We start from the raw sequence: 21,451 nt of genomic DNA on the forward strand, positions 1-21,451 counted from the left end.
ATCCTTTAACCCAGGATGCCTTGGGCCTTTTGTTCAGCTCTGACAATGGAATTGGGTGGAGGGGGCTGGGAAGGCAAGTAGCTGGGTCCGGGTGTATCCATGGGGTGGGGGTCTGGTAAAGCTGTGTGCAGTCACTGGGTGAAAAAGCAATTTAGTCGTGTGTGTGTGTGTGTGTGTGTGTGTGTGTGTGTGTGTGTGTGTGGTGTGTTGCGGGGAGGGTGTAAGGGAGCCCAAGGCATAGGGCACCAGCTCGTTAACACATGTGTATGAGCACCTGCTGGGTGCTCAGCAAACCCTTAATTACTCAGGGAGACCTTCCAAAACTGGGAACTCAATACTGGTCCCTAAAAGGTTAGGTAATGGGTTTTTCTTGCATCTGAAATCCGAGGGAATGGATCTCTGGCTCCCCTGGGCTCCCAGATTCTTCTAGATGTCTTTGTCTTCTAAAATTCTGTTCTCCCACAGGACAGCACTTAGTTAAGGACGCTCAGAAATGCATACCCTTCAACCGTATTCATCGTCCGAAAACTGTTGCTTTGAATATATCATGCCCTTGACTCATAATCCTCAGCAGCACCCACTAATTCAAGGAACTTGGAGTGACCACTTTCAAGCCCTCCCACCATGCAGACTTTTCTTCCCCAGCTCCCCAGGGGTGTTCTCCCCCAAGCCAGCCTGACCCCTCCCTTGGAAATGTCTTGAATTCTCCAGCCTCCCTGTGTGGCCCTGCAGTTGCCTTCCTGGGATACCCTTCCCCTCTTCACCATCTAGGCAGTCATGTCCCTTCTCCATTCAGTTCTAGCATCAGTAGGTCAGGCAACATGCATTACTGAGAGTCCATTATGTGCAAAGCATGTTCTGGGCCTGGGGAATACATCAGAGATCAGGACAAATACCGGCCCGTGAGGATTTTATGTTCTAACGGGAGGGAAGAGAGTAGACACAAAGTCAAACAATTTCTCTTGTTGATAAGGACGACAGAGAAGCTAAACTAGTGCTAGAGTAGGGATCTTGGAAGTGGAGTGGGGCTGATGGTGCTGCTTTAGTTAGACAGGGAAAGTCTCTGTGGAGGTGACTTTTGAGACTTTATGGATGGGGAGGAGGCAGCCCTGTGAAGATCTGGGGAAGAGTGCTCCAAGCAGGAGGAATAATGAGGGCAGAGCCCTGAGGCAGACATGCACTGGTTGTGTTCCAGAGACACCACGGAGACCACTGTCACTGGGACAATGGGAACAAGGAGATTTGAGGGGCTCTGGGGACATAGGCAGGGGCTAGATCATCAGTCCCTGTGGGCCAAGGTAAGGAGTGTGAGTTTCATTTTGGTTGCAGCGGGAAGCTTTTGGAGCCTCTTAGCTGGGAGTGAACATATTTCATTTACCCTTTAGAAAGATCACTCTGGCTGCTTTGCAGAGCACAGACTAGGAGCTGAGGAGAACAGTTGAGATGCGGTTGCAGAAGTCCTGGCAAGAAGAGATAAGACCAGGGTGGTGGCTGTAGAGATGGTGAGATGCAGTACTGATTTCTGGAGCAATTTTGGAGGTATGGTAGATAGGACTTACTGATGACCTGACCTATGACAGAAGAGAGGAGTTAAGGATGACTCCTCCATTTTTAGGCTAACTGGATGGAAGGGATGCCCATGTTTGGGGGAAGAGGTGCCTCTGTAGTTCTGTTGTGGCCATGCCAAGAACTATCAGACATCAGCTGGACCTATGGAGGCAGGTTTGGGGTCTGGAATTCAGGGGTGTCTTGCCTTCAGACTTAAATTTGAGAACAAGCCTGTAGATGGTAGTCAAAGCTGTGGCCTGGATAATTCCACTTGAGGAAAGAGTAAAGACAGAAGAGAGAGGGCTGACACTGAAGCCATGCCAACGTTTAAGGATCTAGAAGAGGGAAACCAGCTGAGAGAACTTAAAAGAACAACCTGTGAAGTTGGGGGAAAAACCACAAGATTGGGTTATAAGGAAACTAAGTAAAGGAAGTATTTCAAGAAGGAGGATATATTGGTCTGTTATTGCTGGGTAACAAACAGCTACAAAAATCTCAGTGGTGTATAACAGTAAATATTTCTTTTACTCATGCATCTGTGGGTCATCTGGAGGTCAGCGAGATGTGATTGACCTTGGCTGAGCAGCTCTAAGCTGCAGTTGGGTCCGATTCTGTTCTATATACATGTCCCTTATCATCCTTGTACCAGCAGGGTGGTTAGGGCAGGTTTTTTCCCATGGGGATAACATTGGCACAAGTAGGCAAGTAGAAACACAAGATGCCTCCTGCGGCCAAGGGTTAGAATTGGCACCATGGCACTTCCTCCCTATATTCCGTTGGCTGAAACAGGTTACGCCGCCATGCCCAAAGTCAAGGGGCAAGAAAGCATACTCTGCCTCTAGTGGGAGGGACTGCAATATCACATAGAGAGAAATATGGACACGGGGCAGAGCGACAAGAATTAGGACCACCCCAGGGTGGTCAAACCTGTTCAGTGCAACTGGAAGACTAGAGGAGACAAGGACCACAAGCTTGCCACTAGTCTAGTCAAAATGTGGGTCACTGGCCTTTTTAGTAAGAGCTATTACAACAGAATGGAAGGATAAAAGCCCCGTTGGAGTGGGTGGAGGTGAGAATGGGAGGCGAGGGAGAGGACTGTCAGTCTAGAGATGACTGTCTCAGGAACACTTGCTCTGCAGAGGGGCAGCAAAATAGAGTAGCTGGCAGGAAACACGAGGCTAAGGCTAATACATTTTTAAATTTAGGGAATTAAATCTTGTTTTATCGGGGCGCCTAGGTGGCTCAGTCAGTTAAGCATCTGCCTTTGGCTCAGGTCGTGATCCCAGGGTCCTGGGATGGAGTCTCACATTGGGCTCCCTGCTCTGGGGGGAGTCGGCTTCTCCCTCTCCCTCTGCCTCTCCCCCGGCTTGTGCGCTCTCTCTCTGTCAAATAAATAAATAAAATCTTAAAAAAAGAAGAATTTAAAAAATAAAAATAAAAATAAATAAATCCTTTTTTCCTTTGATGGGAAGGATCTAGTCAAGAGGGAGAAGTCGATGATGCATGAACGAGAGGGAATCCTTAAGCTGTGAAGGGAAGGGGCCCAGGGCACAGACGCAGGGGCTGGCCACAGACGGGTGCAGAGCATGCAGAACTGCAGACATTCTCATGGCTTGTGGCAGCAGGGTCACACAGTTGGTCTGATTGTACCTATTTTCTCTATGAAGGGTATCTGAGCTCACACGGAGAGTGAAAGAGGAAGGGTGTTGAAAATATGCAGAGAGAGGAGAAAGTGTGAAGTTGTTGCACTGTGGAGAGGGAAAAGAAATTTTCTAAGAAACTGTAGTAGGATTGTCCAGCAGTTCAAATGCCTATTTGAAATTTATGGCTGTAAATTTGAAGTGAGTCCATCTAGAGCAGCTGGGGAATTTTCTTCAGTGGTGCGCAACTGCTCGGTTGCAGGTATGAAGTAAACAGTTTGATTTAAGCACAGTTGGGGTTTTGCCAGGGGAATACGATGGAGAGAGACCAATGTAAGGAAGTTAAGGATGTTTGCAAGGGAGATTTTGTGTGCTGGATCATGAAATCTCAGCTGGCTGAGAAGTGAAGACCTGAGGGGAGACGCATAGTGAAGGAACAGTAGCAGGATGGGTTGGAGGTCTCAGGCGGAAGGGAAAGACTGGAGAGGGGGGGTGCCTGGGTGGGTCAGTTACTTAAGCATCCAACTCTTGATTTCAACTCAGGTCATGATCTTGGGGTTGTGGGATTGAGCCCCACTGTCAGGCTCTGTGCTCAGTGGGGAGTCTGCTTGTGGATTCTCTCTCCCTCTGCCCCTCCCCCCACTCTCTTTCTCTCTCTAAACAAATAAATAAATCTTTTTTTTTTTTTTTTAAGAAACACTGGAGGGGGTGAACTGGGGGTCTGACAGGTGGGGGGATCTTTGAATCTGAGATCTTGGGGATGGTGTTGATAGTCATGATTCCAAGGTCCAAGGTCCAAGGTATGTCCAGGAAGCTAAGGCAGGGCAGGAGAAAATATATTGCTAGGGCTAAGGCAGTCAAGGGAATTAGGGGCCGGAGTGTTGAGTGGATCATCAGCACTGATGCTGAGGTCACCAAGAATGATGACAGTGTAGGAGAAAGAGCCTGGTGCCAAAATCATAAGGGAACAGAGAAAGTGACCAGGAGGGTGATAAGGTGATACTAACTAGGAAAAGTGGTGGTAGTAAACTCCATGCCTTCCAAAGGAGCCGGGTTTTTGAAGGCAGAAGAAACAGATTGGAAGTTTTCATGGTGAATGAGGACCACTTCTGCATGGCCTGAGGGAGAAAAGAACCTCCAGTGGAGAGAGCCATGGGGACAGCTGTGTCCTCAGGGGACAGACAGGCTCCAGGAAGAAGGAAGTGAGGGTCCTAGTTTTGGAGATTTAGAGTAGAGGCAGGGGGTATGGTTTGGGAGGGCAAGGAGGGGAGGGGGGTTGGCTGGGGGATGTTCAGCAGGTGAGGGGTATGCATTGGGGCTGGGATGAGTGGGCGGGAAGCATGATGGGTTTGCTCTCCTTGCCCTTGAAGGCCCGGAGGGAGGTGTCAGGGCACCCACACCCGGCCCCTCTGTGGAAGCTTCCCAGATTACCCTGGGGGGCAGGAGTTGGGAATAGACTTCCTTTTCCTGGAACCCCCGTAACTTTGGGTGCTCATGATTCTCAGGCCTTAGTCACCTACTTCAAGGTGTCTTCAGCGTTCTTCTTCCATGTGGATTTCTTATTTCCTCAATGAGTCTCAAGTTTGGGTAGGAACCCCAGATGTGTCACTTTGCACCCACTCAAGTCCAGCACAACACCTGACATGAAGTGGGTGCTTCTCAAATGTTTGTTGATTGAGCTGGATACAAATGAGGTAATGGTTCCCTTTAAGGCCAAGAGTGGGGGCCGTCGTCTGGCGGTGCGGGGTGGGGGGGCTCCTTCTGCCCGGGGTCCCCGCCCCGCCCCCACCGGCCAGCTGCCGCACGGCCGCCCCTCCCCCTCCCCCACAGCCGCAGCCGCAGCCGGCGGGGCCAGTAACCCGACGCCGGGGCCCGCTCCCCCGCCCGACCCAGGCTCCCGGTGGCCAATGGCCGCGGCCAGAGCCTCCGCGGGGAGCCTCGGGGCCCTGGCGGCGCCGCGCGGCCGGGCTGGAGCTGGGGCACCCGGAGGCGGAGGGCTGCCCGCCCGCGCCCGGAGCGGCCCGGCTCACGCCCCCAGCCGGGGCTCTCCACCCCTACGCGCAGGGCTGTTCTGCCCCGGGCCCCAGCTCGGACTCGTCCCGCTCTGGGCCCCAAGCCGGGAGGCCAAAGGGACCCCGCACTCAGGGCAGACTGTGGCACCCAGCGGCCCAAGTCGGGGGGTTGGCGGGGGCCCGCGCAGTAGTCAGGACACTTGACTTGTAGGCCCCCGGCTCAGGGCTCTGACCAGCCGAGGGACCCTGGGCAGTCGTGGAATCCCTGAGCCTCCGTGTCCGCGTCTGTGGTTGAGACTAGTCCTTATCCACCTCTCAGTGGGCTGGTGTGAGGACCCAACCCGTGAGGGGCGGGAAAGTCTTCCCAGATTAGCCAGAGGACGGGCCAAACCCAAGGCGTCGTGACCTGTCCCCACCTGCCCCGCAGCAGATGGGCAGTGCCCCTCCTCCTACCCACCATTCCGGCTCCACCCACCATCCAGGGAATTCCCTGGGTTTGACGGAAGAGCCCGACAACGCTTTCCTTAACACCCCCAGTACATGCATTTCCCGCAGCTCCTCTCTCCGGAGGCAGAAGTTAGCTGGTGGGGTTTAGCAGCCCTGGGGGAAGGGAGCTCGAAATATATGCCCTGCTGGCAGGGTGGAGCACAGGCAGGGCACCTTTCCAACTACCTATGTTATCTCCTATATACTTCCTAGAGTGTAAGATGTGTAAAGAGGAAACCCTCACCAACAATGGCTTTTTCCTCTTCGAATAATTAAAACTGCACACTCCTGACAATTACCGTAGGCTACAAAAACTGACACGTCTATCCAAACCTTTGATCATGGTACCCAAAAGAAAAGCAACCAAGAGCTCAGGAAGTACATTATACTCTGCAAGAAGAGGAAGAGAGGAAGTCTTGGTCAAGGATGCATTATTTTAACATTCACAGCCTCCCCAACCCTGAAAGTAGCCCGGCGTTGCTGATGGTGATGAAGACACATGAGCGGGGGTCCCCTGATTTCTTTGTTTCTGTGTCCATGTCCTGAACAGGCTCCCAGGTGGCTCCTGGAACCTGCAGCCCTGGCTCACACCCTTTCTCTGCACTGGGCTGGCCACCCTCGGGCACCTTGTCTGGGGCACAATGTTACAATGATAAACTGTTCTCTCTTCCCTGGGACTTAGACTCCAAGGGCCAGGCAGCCCCATCAGGCCCTCTAGATGAATCCAAAGGCAGGAAGTGCCTAGGGAGTCCGCGAGGGCGTCCCTAAGCAGGGAGAGGGAGAGGTGCCCACCAGGCGAGGCCTGATGTTCTTCAGGCTTCCTGAATTCATTTGCTTCCAGACCTTTGCAGCCTTGCCAGGCCCTGTGTGAGAGATCAGAACAGCGGGAAATTTGTAGCAAGAAAGCACCAGGTGCTGAACAGGTCTCAGTCTGACTTAGTTAGGGGCTGGGGCCGTTTGGGGTTGGCATTCTTGTCTTAGCAGACCGGCAGGAATTGTTTGCTGGCTCTTGGAAGAACAGTGCTCCCCCTGAGCCTTTGCTGGGACTGCAGTAAACCCAGGACACAGCGCTGGGGACGGAAACTAGGAGCCTCCTCCCTTCCAAGCGCCAGTTAGACGACACAAAGGGCCTCCTCTGCTGGCCAAGCAGAAGGGGATGGGCTGACCAGGGAGGGCTGGGACTGTCACCCAGTCAGAGCCAGGCGGCTGCAAATGAAACACAGGCCTAGAAGGCTCAGACAGGCACTCAATCTTTCCCAGAGCCAAGAAATCCTGGCTAGAAACTTGACTACGGAGCAAGGAAAGGCACCGGGAAATACTTGAAACCAGGCGAGACCCCTGGTAATGTTGGACTCCTGACAAACAAGGAGCTGAGCCAAATGCTTTTTTTCCCCTCCGCCTGGCCCAAACACAAAAGCTGAGCTGGCCAGAGAGGACCCAGGGGAGGTGGTGGAGGAGCCAGGGAGGGACCCAGCAGGAAGAGGAAAGCAGGCAGCGGGGGTCATTTTTACCCTGCTCAGACCCCAGAGCTCTCCTACAGTAAGTCTGCAGAGCAGAAAGTTCCCGTGGCGGCTTCGCACGAAGTCAAGGTCACTCAGAACCTCTGGAAGTTCCCACGAGGGGCTTCAGAAACTCCAGCGTGGCAGCGTGGAGCCGTCAACAAACAGTAGCCAGGCTGCACGGGTCAGCTTTTATATGAAGAAAGGGTTTGTAGGGGCAGCTGCTGAGGGAGGGCAGCACCCCCGCCCCCAGCCTCAGGCTATGGAGGGACTGACCTCAGCCCTCCGAACAAACTCAGCTGGGGGTGGGGGGCGGGGGCGTTCAGCCCGCGTTATTTTAAATGAATGTGCATGGTAGCATGTTATGGGTAAAATCTATAAACCTGCTAAGGAATTCTCTTATTCGTATTTCTTGTAATGTGTGAGGGAGGTTACTTTGTAAAAGTTCTAAAATCAAAGAAAAAAGAGAAGTCATCCTGTGTTGCAGATGGATTCAGGGTCTCAATTCTCTTTATCCTTTGCTAAATTTCGAAGAAAAAAAAATAAAAAGAAATATGCCATGGTAAGAAGGCTTCTTGTTTAAAAAAAAAAAAAAAAAGCTGCTTTCTGAATATAAAAGTAGAACATGCTCTATAAAAAGAAATTCAGACAAAAGATATAAAAAAGGGAGCAGAAAATCAACTATAATCCCACCACTCAATGATAGATAGTCCGGATATCATTTCTATATATTTACCCCCTACTATTTTCTAAGCAGGCAGATATATTTTTACTTGAGATAAAATGATTAACATAAGAATGGTCTTAGCTTCCTTTCCCCTGCCCCCCACCCCGCCCATGGACCTTGGGCAGAGATGTTTTGGGGAAGGAGCTGGGCCTTGGCACATGGTGAGTGGGGAAGAGCGGAGGTCTCCCAGGGAAGATGGCAAGGGGGCCCAGTGAAGGTTCAATGAGGGATTACTTTTGCTCCCCAGCACCCTTTCCTTCGAGGAATCACCCTTTCCCCATTCCACAGGAACCCCCTCAGCCCCTGAGCTTTGGTGACGCTGACTTCATACCTTCTACCCCTACCCCATCCTGGACTGGAGCCAGATCAGTCAACGGTCTCCACACTCTGAGCAGGCTGATTGGTGCAAGGACAGACACATGACCAAGCCAGGAAGAAGTCTTCTCTCTTGCTCACTAAGTATCCTGTGCCCCCCGCCCCCTCCCCCCACCACCACCAGGTGAGGGCTGCCGAGACTTTCCTGGAGCTGAGAGATGGAGACCAAACCTTGACAGCATCACTCAGTCCCAGGTCCCAACCATGTCTGAAGCCAACAGGGTCCATCCTGGACTTTTCATTTACATGAGTTCAAACATTTCTTTTTTTCTTTTTTCCCCCAAATTGTTATTAGATTTTATTTTCTAAGCATTGGGTTTTTTTTTTTTTTTGAGGTAAATTTCACATAACTTAAAATTAACCATTAACCATTTTAAAGTGTGTGGTTCAGCGGCACTGAGTACATCCACAATGTTGTGTAGCCATTGCTTCTGTCCAGTTCCAAGACATTTTCATCACCATCACCCCAAAAGGAAACCCCATGCCCATCAAGCAATCACCTCCTATTCTTTCCTTCTTCTCAACCTCTGGCATCCACTAGTTTGCTTTCTGTCTCTATGGCTTTACTTATTCTGGACGTTTCATGTAAATGGAATCATACAATAGGTGATGTTTTTGTGTCTGGATTCTTTCACTTAACATGATGTTTTCTTTTTTATTTCTTTAATTATTTGACAGAGAGAGAGAGCACAAGCAGGGGGAGCAGCAAGCAGAGAGAGAGGGAAAAGCAGGCTCCCTGCTGAGCAGGGAGCCCAATGCTGGGCTCGATCCCAGGACCCCGGGATCATGACCTGAGCCGAAGGCAGACTCTTAACTGACTGAGTCACCCAGGCGCCCCAACATGATGTTTTCAAGGTTTATCCATGTTGTAGAATATTTAAGTATTTCATTCCTTTTCTTGGGCTGAATATTATTCCACCATATGAATATACCTATCAGATTTTGTTTGTTCATTCTTACGGACATTTGAGTTCTTTCTACCTTTTGGCTAGTATGAATAATGGTGCTGTGAACATGCATTTATAAGTATTTCGGGGCGTCTGGGTGGCTCAGTCGTTAAGCGTCTGCCCTCGGCTCAGGCCATGATTCCAGGGTCCTGGGATTGAGTCCTGCATCGGTCTCCCTGCTCAGCAGGAAGCCTGCTTCTCCCTCTCCCACTCCCCCTGCTTGTGTTCCCTCTCTCACTGTGTCTCTCTCTGTCAAATAAATAAATAAAATCTTTAAAAGAATAAATAATTAATAAATACGTGTTTTCAATTCTTTTGGGTATATAACTTTGAGTGGAATTGCCAGGCCGCGTGGTGATTCTATGTCCATATGTTCCTTTTCTAGTTTAATGTGAAACGGGTTTCTTTCCTGGGCAAGCAGCATGGTCAAAGCGGGGAGCACGGAGGAAAGTGTTCTGCCTGGAGAGAGCGGGCAAGCAGAGATATGAGAAACAACGGAGACGAAATACATTCTCGAGTGGGAGAGCGACGTGAGAAAGTACTTTCTGGACAAGCAGCAGGGCACACTGTCTGGGAGACCCACAGAGAAGAGGAATCTTAGAGCAGCTGCTTCAGCAATCCTGTCTGGGAGAGGAAATGCCCCTTCTTCCTCTGTTATTTCCTCTTCTCCTTCCTGCCAACGCCCATGCAGGGATGAGCCGACGGGGGTATTCTGGGTGGGAGAGAACACATTTTCCTTCTAAAGGAGAAGGATTTATTTCACTGGGTACCTCCCACAGCTCTGCCAGGGATTGATTTCTCCACTGTGATGAGCCACAGGTCAGCCGTCAGGACCACTTCGGAGGGCGGCTAGCCGCCTTCCGACATGGCCCCTCTGCCCGGGACTCCAGGTAGGGTGAAGCCCCTGACTTAGCTTAGAGAAGAAATCACTGGGGTCTCTGCTCCTGTTCCTTCATGCCCACCAACTGCCGCTCTCCACACCCCCGATGTTATCAGTCCACCTGGGGACTTGTTTGTCAAGTGGGATCCATGTTTCTGCTCACTCTTATCAGACATGGAGATTGTCTTCAGAGGCAGTCTTATCCCCACTGTGGGATGTCCCACAGGTAGAACGTGATTCTACTGAATCCTCTTAATGTTGAGCCCCCTCTGTGTGTGTCATGTTGAGAAAAGCCCTGGGCAATGGGGGAAGGGGCCTGGGCAGGACCAGGGGATGGCAGGGCGTAGGAAATATCAGTAACTCAAGGCTCCTGACCCTGTGGAGCATGCAGCTCAGTGGAGGGAGACAGACATGGTGGCCACATAAAGGAGCGCTGACAAAATTACAGGAGTAGGAAAATTTGGTTTTGGAGCTCTCCTAGTGAATATTTATTACTTAGTATTTTACTTAAATAATGGTTTACTTAATTGTATTAATAATTAGTATATATTTATATTTAATAAAAGTAATACCTTCACATAATTTAGAAACTGAGATCTCCTACCAATAGCCAGCATCGAGTTGCCAGCCAGGTAAGGGAGCCATGTTGGAAGTGGACCCTCTGGCCCCTGTCAAGCCTTCAGATGACTGCAGCCTCAGCTAGCTAGTATCTTGACTAAAACCTCATGAGAGTCCCTGAGCCAGAACTGTTAAGCTAAGTCACTCCTGAGTTTCTGATCCACGGAAACTGTGTGAGATGATAAATGTTTATTGCTGTTTGAAGTGGCAAAGTTTTTGAGATAATTTATCACATGGCAATAGAGAACTACTAGACAATTTTGTTACTATTATTTTCTTGGGTCAGTACTCCGAGCAAAGAAGCTGGGGAAGGGTATGTTCCGATGCAGGTGTGCTGTGAACAGTTTGAATCCTGAGGCCACCTTGCTACTAGGTGGTGTACAACGTGATGGGCGAAGGGCCATCTGGACAAGTTTCAAAGCTTCTATTGAAATGATAAGTTTCACACCAATCTGAAGTATACTTCAGAAGCGAAAGGTCTCAGGGAGGAGATGCCTTGGGCTGACAGACCTCGTTCACAGATGACCTCAGGTGCTCAGGTGACAAACAGCCAAGCAAGACTCCTGGGGCTGTTGACCTAATGCAGCTCCCGTGGTTAGGAATTGATGGAGCACTTCCATTAGAAAAAGTCGTCCCAGCCACAGATTCACCTGCATCCAGCCCATGTTCCCAGCGTGTGGAAGCTCAGCACTTCCCATGAAAACACGGTGAAAACCTCTGCAGTGTTTCCCAGTGAAACTGGCTTCCTTCCTATCACCAGGACCGGGACAGAGCTGCGGGGCACAGGACAACCACATTTCATGAGCTCACGTGAGCTCATGTCCAAGAAGTCCCCACCCTCTCCCCTCTAGGTACCTGAGATTCTGGGAAATCAGCTCTATTTTCAGCCTCTAGGTTTCCTTGTTATTATGGGCACTGAGCTCCTTGGAAGCAGGTGGCCGCAGGGGAGCTGAGAGAAAGGAAGATGAAGCAAGACCCACATAGCCCCTCAAGGAGATGGTTCTCAAACTGAAAACTCCAGAAACCTTTGTCAAGGATCCTCTCAGCCACCGCCCCTTGGAGACATCGACTGTATTTGGGGTTATGTTTGCTAGGGCTTCTCTCAAGGAATGAATTGTCAGCCAATTTGAGCCTCCTTCCTTGAAAGATGTTTGATATAGAACATTTCAAAGAGAGTTTTAACACTTCTGGGTTTTTGTTGTTGTTGTTGTTTTGTTTTTGTTTTTGTTTTTGCTGCTTATTCCTTTCTCCTCTGTTTTTGCTGCTTAGTGACAGATCTTAAATTCAGCAACATCAACCTCCCCATGGCGGTACAGGGAAGCTGTTGAGAAATGGCCACTTTTCAATTTCCCCTGGCCCTTGGGAAGAAAGAACACAGAACTGGAGTTTGAACCTTTTAAGGACCCAGGGGCTTACAAGCCTTTCCTCCTCCAGCAGAGGCCTAGAGACAGTAAAAGAAACACATCCAGCCAATTGGTTATTTAAAAGCCTTTGCTCAGCATTTGATAAAGGATGCATTTTGAATTAACCATTAAAAGTGACTTCCAATTCCCAACAGAAATTGAACACATCCAGGCTCGGCACACATGGTAAATGAAGGCACCAACATTGAAAAAGCCAAGGCTGGGTTTCTTAGAAATAACCCCAGCTGGTGTGGGTAGGAGGGCTCCCCCACAGTTTCCTTGGCCTCCACTCATGTCCTCCCGGAGTGGACAGTATCAGTGCCAGGGCCGAAGGGTAAATGGTGTGCGAACAAGGCATCCCTAGCAGCGACTTTAGACAGGGCTGGCGATGTAAGAAAAGCAAAAATGAAATCAAAGTAAAATACTGCCAATGCTTCTTATTGCAATTTGCATCACATTACCCATAATGATTTGTAATTTTACATTTAAAGCTATTATCTTTTGGCAGACACCTTGACTTTAAATAAGTGTCTGTTACCCCAAGGGGCTGCAGCAAACTGTGCCTCACATCCCACAATGAGATCCAGAGTGAGGATTCCACCGAGGAGTGCGGCTGTCCCGGCAGGAGCACCACCAGCCTGAGGCCGCGCCCTGCTCTTGGGCATGGGGCTGCCCTGGTTTGGCACTTATCCTGGTCACTGCTTTGGTGACTGTCATCCTGCCGAAGGCTTTCAGCTACCACCTTTCATCTACTCCCACTTCTTTCTTCATCCAAAGTATCAAGTATCTTTCATTCTTCCCTTGGTGCCCTGGACTCTCTGATAAGTGCGTGAAAGGATCGTCTCTTAGTCCCTGACATCTAGGAACCTACCTATACTTAAAAACAGCAAGAAAGCTCCCCGAAGAGCTGCTCGCAGAATGAGAAGTTGGATGGATTCCAACTGGAGTGCCACTTCCCTAACCCCACACACCTTTAAGTGACAGGAGCCTGAGGAGTGATAGGGGGTTATCACAGAACATTCCAGTCCTTTTGTCAGAGCCTGAAAGCTCCGGGGAGCAAATGACTATACAGAAATTCAATCAGAATGGAAGAACAGGCAGAAGCAAACTGAGGGGAGGGCTGGGAGCTATTTCTCCCCCCGCCCCAAAACATCCTACACACTGATAAGTACCAATACAGTTAAAAGAAACAGGACAATTACATAAAGTACAGAGCCAGTGACTGGCGTGTAGTAAGTTAGCTCTTTCTGTTTAACCATCCAAAATTTAGTGGCTTAAAACAACAGCCATTATTTAGCTCGTGATTCTGCAGTTTGGCGTATTTAGGCCGGCTCACTCACGCTCTGCCATCAGCTGCCCCATCACCTCAGGGCTGGTCTAGGGTGGCCTTGGTTGGGGCAGCTCCCCCGTACAACGTGGCCCCTCGTTCTACGGCAGGCTAGCGCGGCCCGTTCACATGAGTTCGAGAGAGAGAAGTAGGCGCGTTCTCCTGAGGCCTAGGCTGGGGACTGTACAAACAATACCCACTGCATTGTACTGGGCAAAGCGAGGCCCTCGGGCAGCCGGAATTCAAGGAGTAGAGAAATAGCCTGTTGCTGTTGGTGGGAGGGGCTGAAAACTCATCTTGCAAAGTGGTGCTTACAAAGGAGTGACGAAAGATTGTGGCCATTTCTGCAATCTACTACTACAGATACCAGTAAATTCTGGGAGTGTGTATAGTTTTCCTACCATTTCCAAAAGGAATTACACTGATGCGTCAGTTGACAAGCCTAGGATGAAAAGCTCTTTGGAAAAGCCAGACCGTCAGACTGATAAAGAAGGTAGTCAGAGGGTGACACCTTTGTTAATGTGCTTGTTTCCCCAACAGCCAACCCCCACAGGGTCCCTCCTCTAATCCAGCCCCAGCTCTGCACTCCCCTCCTTGGTGTGAGAACCCGGCTGGGCCTTGCCCTAGGCTAGAGGCCTGCCCTCAAGACATGAGTGTGTGGTTAAGGAGACTTTCTCCATCCTCTGGCTTCCCATCTAGCAATCCTGTTTCCTTGTTTTCTACTGTCTTCTTGGAGTCAGTTCAGTCTGTCTGGGAAGAATGGAGTCTCTACTCTGAGTTAGAGGTTCATCACCCTGATCTGAAATGTTTATTTCCCTCTTATTTGGGAGGTAGTAACACATGGCCAGGGTCCATGAGATCATTCTGTTTATCGAGTTGGCTAGATATTTGGAGATATGTGAAGAAACCCAGGCTTTGTCTCAATGTGTACTGACTAGCTTCTGTCACATTCTCAGGTGAGACAAATCTGTCTAGTGATTTCCCTTCAGAAGTGGGAAATGTATCCCCTCTTCCTTCTAAGTCCCACCACCAGTGCTATTACACACATATACACAGTGCAGTTGTAGAACTGCATTGTTCTGTTTCTTGAGCAGAGCAGATACTGTTGCTTCTCATCTTCATCCACAATTGTCTTTTTCATCACCCTTTCTAGCTCAGCATGTGACACCACAGTGATCTATGAGGTATAGGCAAAATCAGCCAAGTGAGATTTCTGGAAAAGCTTGTTTCTCTGACTTAAAAAAAAAAAAGGCAAAAGCAAAAGGACCGATGAGCCCTTTGCCCTTCTTCCTTCTTCCTGCCTGGAACAAGGATGTGAGGCCAGGAATTGCAGCAGCCATATTGTGACCATGAGGATTAAAGTCATGGGCTGAGGATAGTAGGGCAAAACGATAGAAGAGGCCTGGGTATCTGACAACGTATTTGAGCAGCTGCACCAGCCCTAGGGTTAAGCAAGTTAGTGTAAGTCACTGTTGGTTGGATTTTCTTCCTATTTGCAGCCAAACAAATTTTTTACTGATACAGGTAGGATCCTTATTGGTTTGAAAGGAAAGCAGATTCACAGAAATATAACAGAGAGAGCTAAGGATTTCTAAGGAAGTCCCAGGAATACATCGGTCAGAGAGATCACTGTCCATTCCAGGCTTCAATTTTCTACTATAACTTGCCTGGAAGGGAAACAAATCAGTATCAAGAAGGGTTAGGATGCCATCCCCTGAAACATATTGTTATATTTTATTAAATCTCAGATGCCATCAATTGTAAAGTGCAGCATAATTTTATGTATCACTATGAAAGAAAAAATGTTCTTAGGACCACCACTAATTATGAAACACATCCACTCTGATTTCAGAAATGTAAAAATCATCCTAGAATCAGGGAAATATGGCATATATTTGCTTCTTTGATTATTGCCTGCCATCTCCATTAGGTCTGACTTGTTCTCTGCTGAGTCCTCCATACCTGGAATTGGACCGGGCACAGAACAGGCTCCATAAATATTTGTTATTGAATGAATCAGGGATCAAGTCCCTGCCTTTCCAATAACTTCTCATGCCACCCTGGCTGAGCAAAGCATTTCCCTTTGTGCCTCATTTGGTCAGAATGTAGTTTAACTGAACCTCACCAGAACAGGAGAAATAAAAAGCCCCACATGAATGGCAAGTGGACCCACATTCGGCATCACCATGGTGATGCCTCCCGGGACCTCAGATGGATGCAGAAAGGCCTCATTCTCCACCATCACTAGAAACCCCACTTTCCCCAGAGCCCAATTCCTTCTAAGGCTCTGGGATTAACCCTTTCCAGCCAGGACTTTTCCAGCACTCTGGGTTACTAAATGTGCTCCCTGCAAATGGACAGGGACCAAGGAACTAGGCAAGAGTGTTCACGCAAAGAGATGGAGTTTTGTAATTTGCCTGAATTTCTCCAGGAAGTCAGCATGCCAGTGTGTGTTTGACACACAATATTTATGTCACATCAGCCTGCGTCTCTCAGAGAGCTGGTCTTGCCTAATCAAGATCACTGAGCTGATGAGGAAGAGGGTTATGTGTGTCCTTCCTGCACCTTATTCAGAAATAATGAAGATAAAAGTAATAACTCATACGTAATGAGTGACAGACCCTTTGCACATGTCTCCTCATTTAGATTTTTTTTTTAATTTATTCGTTTGAGAGAGGGAGAGAGCACAAGCAGGGGGAGTGGCAGAGTGAGGGGGAGAAGCAGGCTCTCTGCTGAGCAGGGAACCTGACGTGGGGCTCGATCCCAGGACACTGGGATCATGACCTGAGCCGAAGGCAGACAGATGTTCAACCAACTGAACCACCCAGGCGCCCCATGTCTCCTCATTTAAACTTCAACAAAAACCTGGGGGATAGGAAGTATCATTACCCCCTTTTTATAGGTAGGGAAATTGAGGCATGGAGATGCTAAGTCCCAGTCAGCAGCACAGCCTGGCTTTGACCTCAGAGTCTCCGCTCATTACCATTGTGCTCTACTGCTTCGTAACTGCCTTGCACGGGGTACCTGGTTGATGCCAGGCTTTGTGCTTGGCAGCAAGGCACAGACAACAATGAAGAGCCCAGTACCTGCTCTGAAAGAGTTCACACTCTGGTGGAGAAGACAAACCTGCTGACAGACCCAGGCAGAGATGGGTACACAAAGGGTCACAGGGACAAAAAGAAAGAGGAAAAGGGCTGTGCCTGACAGCAATCAAGGGAAACGTCACAAAGAAAGTGGCTTTGAGAAGGGCATTGAAGGGAAAGTAGGAGTTTGCTCAGTAGACAAAGGAGAGGTGGGGCATCCCAGGGAAAAGTTTCTTGAAGGCTAGATCTGGGGAAAGGGAGGAGGCAGAAGGCAGGGCTGAAAATAGGGAAGGGGGTCCATGGGGAGAGAGTTTTTCTGCCTTGGTCAGGAAGCCTGGGAAGGATTTAATCAGCAGAGGGACAGGCTTGCTTTGCATTTTGGAAAGAGCTCACAGGTAGTTGAATGGGGTGATTATGGGGAGAAGAGAGAACTGCATTGGAGTAGACTGTGAATTTTATATTCCATGAGACACTGCAAAATGGAGAGAAGGGTAGACAGACATGGAGACCAATTTTGGCTTCATATAGAAGGGAATGGACATCCATGCCTATAAAACTCTCACACAAACTGGATAAGCCTTCCATATGTCCACGTGGAATGGCAAGGGTCTCTGGCAAGGTCTCTACTCCCATTTCTAAAACACCACTATTTATCTCTCTGATGCCTGAAATTCCACCTCCAGAAACTACTCCTGGGTTAAACACTGATCTTTCTTTTTCAGAGTTTTTCTTGTTCCAAAGTGGTTCATTTACTTATTTTTTTACCTTTCCAAAGTGGCACACCTTTCTTACAGAAAAAGAAAACTTAAAAACATACTGAAGATGTCCTATATTTCCTTCCCAACTGTGGCTGAGATTCTGAGTGTTCCTCAGTATCTATCCTTGCTTCTTTTTTTGGTGGCAGAACTTGGGTTATATTCTGGGTGATAATGTGTCTTCCTAAAAAAAAAATCCTTCCATTTCCTAGACTTTTTTGCATCTAGGTATGACTATGTGACTAGATTTTGGCAATGATGTAAGCAGGAGTGTTCTGTGAGACTCCTGATAAGGATGCTTAAAGGGAGCCGACCCAGCAGGAAGTGGGAGAGAGCTTTAGTCTTTCTTTTCTTCCTTCCAGCCTGCAACCCAATGTGATGTGATGACTGGTGCTTCAGCAGCCATCTTGGATCATGAGGTAAATTTGAGGATGGAAGCCACATACCAAGATAGTGATCAAGAGGCCACACTAGGGGTGCCTGGGTGGCTCAGTTGGTTGAGTGTCTGATTCTTGATTTCAGCTCAGGTCATGACTTTGGGGTCATGAGATCGAGCCCAGCATCAGGCCCTGTGCTCAACAGGGAGTCTGCTTGAGATTCTTTCTCTCCCTCTCCCTCTGCCACTCCCCCTGCTCATGCTCTCTCTCTCAAATAAATAAATCTTTAAAAAATTATATAAAAAAAGAGGCCACACAATACCAGTCCTAGACTGCTCAACTCTTGGATGAGAAAGAAATATATTTCCATTTATTAGGCTGCTCTTATTCTGGGTATTCTGCCACATGCAGCTGAACCAAATTCTGTATGGCGCATCAACCATGCTGTCTTTTAGAGAAACTGACTGGCCCAATAGTGGCAGTCCCATGATGATTGAGCCTGATGTGGTCAACTGATCCCCATGGAATCAGGTCTGCACGTCCTGGAGACAGCTGTTCCAAAACACAGGGGTATAACACAGAAGGTAAAGAATTAGCTGGAAGTCTGATCTCTTCAGACTGGATCTGCAGCCCATACCAAATTCTGCAGAAATGGAAGACTGTTATATTTTGCTCCACCTAAAAGAGTGTGGAGTTTCTTTATTTTGTTGCACCAAAAACTTGCCATCCCACGATTTCATAGTTTCTCCCATGTTCTCATATCCCAGGTGACAAGCTGTTAATTAACAAGAAAAAAATACCGGCATTCTTAGTTACCTACCTAAACAAGTGGCTTTTTTAATGGCTGGCTTTTAGGAAGGCCATCTAAAACACCTATACCCACAAAGCACCGCCAATAGCAAGGGCCAAAGCCACATTTCAATTTACTTAAACTTATTTGTTTATTTTTAAAATATTTTATTTCTTTATCTGAGAGAGAGAGAGAGCACAAGCAGGGGGAGTGGCAGGCAGAGGGAGAGGGAGAAGCAGGCTCCCCGCTGAGCAGGGAGCCCGATGTGGGGCTCGATCCCAGGACCCTGGGATCATGACCTGAACCGAAGGCAGATGCTTAACCGACTGAGCCACCCAGGTGCCCCGATTTACTTGAACTTATTTATACCCTTTCTCATTCCACAAGGGATCTGAGGGGGCTGTCAACTTTCTGTGTCACCAGATTATGACTCCAAACTTATGACGAACACTGGCTATGTGCAGAGGGCTAGAAATACAACATGGCAAAGGTGAATCGAACACTTACTGCAGGCGAGGCGTTGTGCTAAGTGATGAACTCATTTGGTCTGTGAGAGGGACCACCGTGTTTCACTGAATTGACATCACCATCGATTGTGAGTTGCACCATTACGCACCACTAAGGAAGAAGAAAGAAGCTGTTATTAACTGGAAGAGGTGATATCAGTCAGGATGTGGGAGATTGTGCTGTCAAAACAGACCCCAAGTTCCATGGCTCAAGAAGAAAAGTTTATGTTCCTCTCCCCTTAAATGCCCATGGGCCCCACATTGTCCTCACCATGGGATCCAGGCCCACGGAACAGTCTCTATCTGGAACTTTGCTGGCTACCTTTTAAAGCCTCGGCCAGGATGTGATACATGTCACTTCCCTACACACTCCACTGGCCCGAGCAAGTCACATGGCCACCCCTGAGCTCCACAGCTGGGAGGCAGGCTCCTGCAGGGAGGGGCATTGCAGTGCATCTGCACTGACTGGAAGACATATCCTGCCATATCCCAGTTTCCGAGATATTAAAAGGTAAAAAACTGTACATCCTGGAATTGAGGAGCTACTGAACGATCATACCCAGTAGACAGGCGAGGAACAGAGGCCGAGGTGGGTCACACAATGCCCCTGAGACCTTGGAGTGAAGGGGCTGGAGCTTTAGCCCAGGGATGACCAACTCCACCTTTTACCTGGCCCCAGTGAGCCCTTAGGGAGGTGGCCGGCTCTGTCAGGTGCTGGGGACGCTGGGGGGACCCCTAATTTACTCTCCATGGATTAATCCCTTTCTTTTTTAAAAACTCTTTTCAAAACTCAGATGTTTTGAGCTAGCACTACGCTAGGTACAACACTGAGGCATAGGTCTCTAGTTCCCTTAAACACAATGTCTCAGGTCAGCCAGGGGTCAAAAGGAGGAGTCACAGAGGTCGGCTATTAGCTGTGGAAAGAAAGGCATGCACTCAGAGGCTAAGATACACGTGACCCCTTCCAATACAGGGCTGGCCCTGGCCCTGGTAAATCATCCCAGGAAGAGATGACTATTTACTCTAGGCTAGAGGCCTGGTGGGTGTGTGTCGAGTGCCAGGAAGCCAGTGAGCTGGCCATTGGAATGTGAGTGTGGGTGGGGTGGGGGGGAAGTGGCCACCGGCTTCCACTGAGTCACAGAGGACTGAGAGGGGGAGGGCGGCTGGCCCCACCTTAGTGCAGCAGGAAGGAGCAAGGTCGGAAGAGTCAGAGGTTGGGTGGGGCAGGGAGGCGAAGACAGGCTGTCTCAGGCCCCAGCAGATCCCTGAGGTGGCTGGCAAACAGGCCTTCGATGCGAACATTGCCCAGTGAAAACCACCCAGGATCCAGTTGGTGATCCAGAAGGCTCCTTCTGGGATGTAAATCAGGGTTGCCGTGAGAATATCCAGAACCTTGCCTTTGTCTGGTTCGAAATTCAAAAGTTGCTGGCTAGGGCATCCAATACAGATTCTGAAAAGTAGAGATTTAGGGGCCTTTAGCTGCCACTCCTCCCCAGAGCCAGAATCACAGCGGTGAGCAAGCTTTCAGACATTTTAAAAATGGGAAGTAAGAAAAGCTGAGGGTTTCTGACAAGTCGCAAGAACAGAATGGTTGGAGGAGATGTGGACAAAACCAGAAAATGAAAGAAAGCCAGCTATAGGATGGGCCGCTGGCTAGTCACGGTGTAATCTGAGTGTGCAGTCCTAGCTCTGCTTTATAAAGTGGAAAGGGATTACTGGCGGGGGAGGGAGTGTGCAGCCAGTCGGACAGCTGCCGGCCTCCTGCAGAGCTCAGAGGCCAGGCTGGCCTGCCAGGACCCCGCCTCCACCCAAGCTCCCCTCCCCGGGGGCCCTCCGGAGAGAGGGTTCACTCCTGCACTCTGCCCATTGGGCCCCCAACCTCCACACATCAGCCTTCTGGACCCACCCTCCGGCCTGTCTGGCCACCCTCCCTGCTCATGCCTGTCTAGAGCCTTCTTTCCCATCCTCCTCCACACCTGGGCTGCTCTCTCTCCTCTCCATCCTTCAAGGTCCTCCTCCTGAATTACTCCAGGCCTCACTGAACAAGGGCTGTGTCCATTCCTGGGGCTCCTTTGACTGAGAGGGTGGGGGCCTGACTTGTAGAAGTGGGGTAGGGGTGGGATGGGGGGGTAAGCACTGACTCACGTTAAGTGTAGGGAACAAAATGTTTTCCTCAGCCCAGTTAGGGTCCCTGGCCACGTTTGAAAATTAAACCGGCAAAGACAGGTTAACAGGAGAAAAGCACACAGACTTATTTCATCTGAGCTTTTTGTGACACAGAAGCCTTCACAAGGAAATGAAGGCCTGAAGAAACCTGAGTCTTTATGCTAGGTTTGACTTAGAGCGGATAGTCATGGAGGAGTCAGACAAAGGAGTAAAGGAGTATGAGGTGATTGTTGCAACCTGGGGGAGATTTAGGAAGGCCTCTTTGTAGGGTTCTTCTTGGCCTCCCTCTGTCTTCAGAGATAAGGATGCTCC

General features: G+C 49.2%; 2 long non-coding RNA genes across 2 annotated transcripts in view; one reads left to right on the plus strand and one right to left on the minus strand.

Moving 5' to 3' along the window:
- LOC144379223 (uncharacterized) overlaps positions 1-21,451 on the plus strand; it is a 66,914-nt gene that overhangs the window by 1,369 nt on the left and 44,094 nt on the right. The window lies entirely within an intron of this gene.
- LOC118548084 (uncharacterized) lies at positions 18,121-19,306 on the minus strand. The gene is made up of 3 exons (XR_004923447.2): positions 19,245-19,306; positions 18,975-19,085; positions 18,121-18,229 (listed from the first exon to the last, which is right to left on the minus strand). It is a non-coding gene; the product is annotated as an uncharacterized LOC118548084 (long non-coding RNA).

Source organism: Halichoerus grypus, chromosome 10 (assembly GCF_964656455.1).
Source record: "Halichoerus grypus chromosome 10, mHalGry1.hap1.1, whole genome shotgun sequence".
In the NCBI taxonomy this organism is placed as follows: Eukaryota; Metazoa; Chordata; class Mammalia; order Carnivora; family Phocidae; genus Halichoerus; species Halichoerus grypus.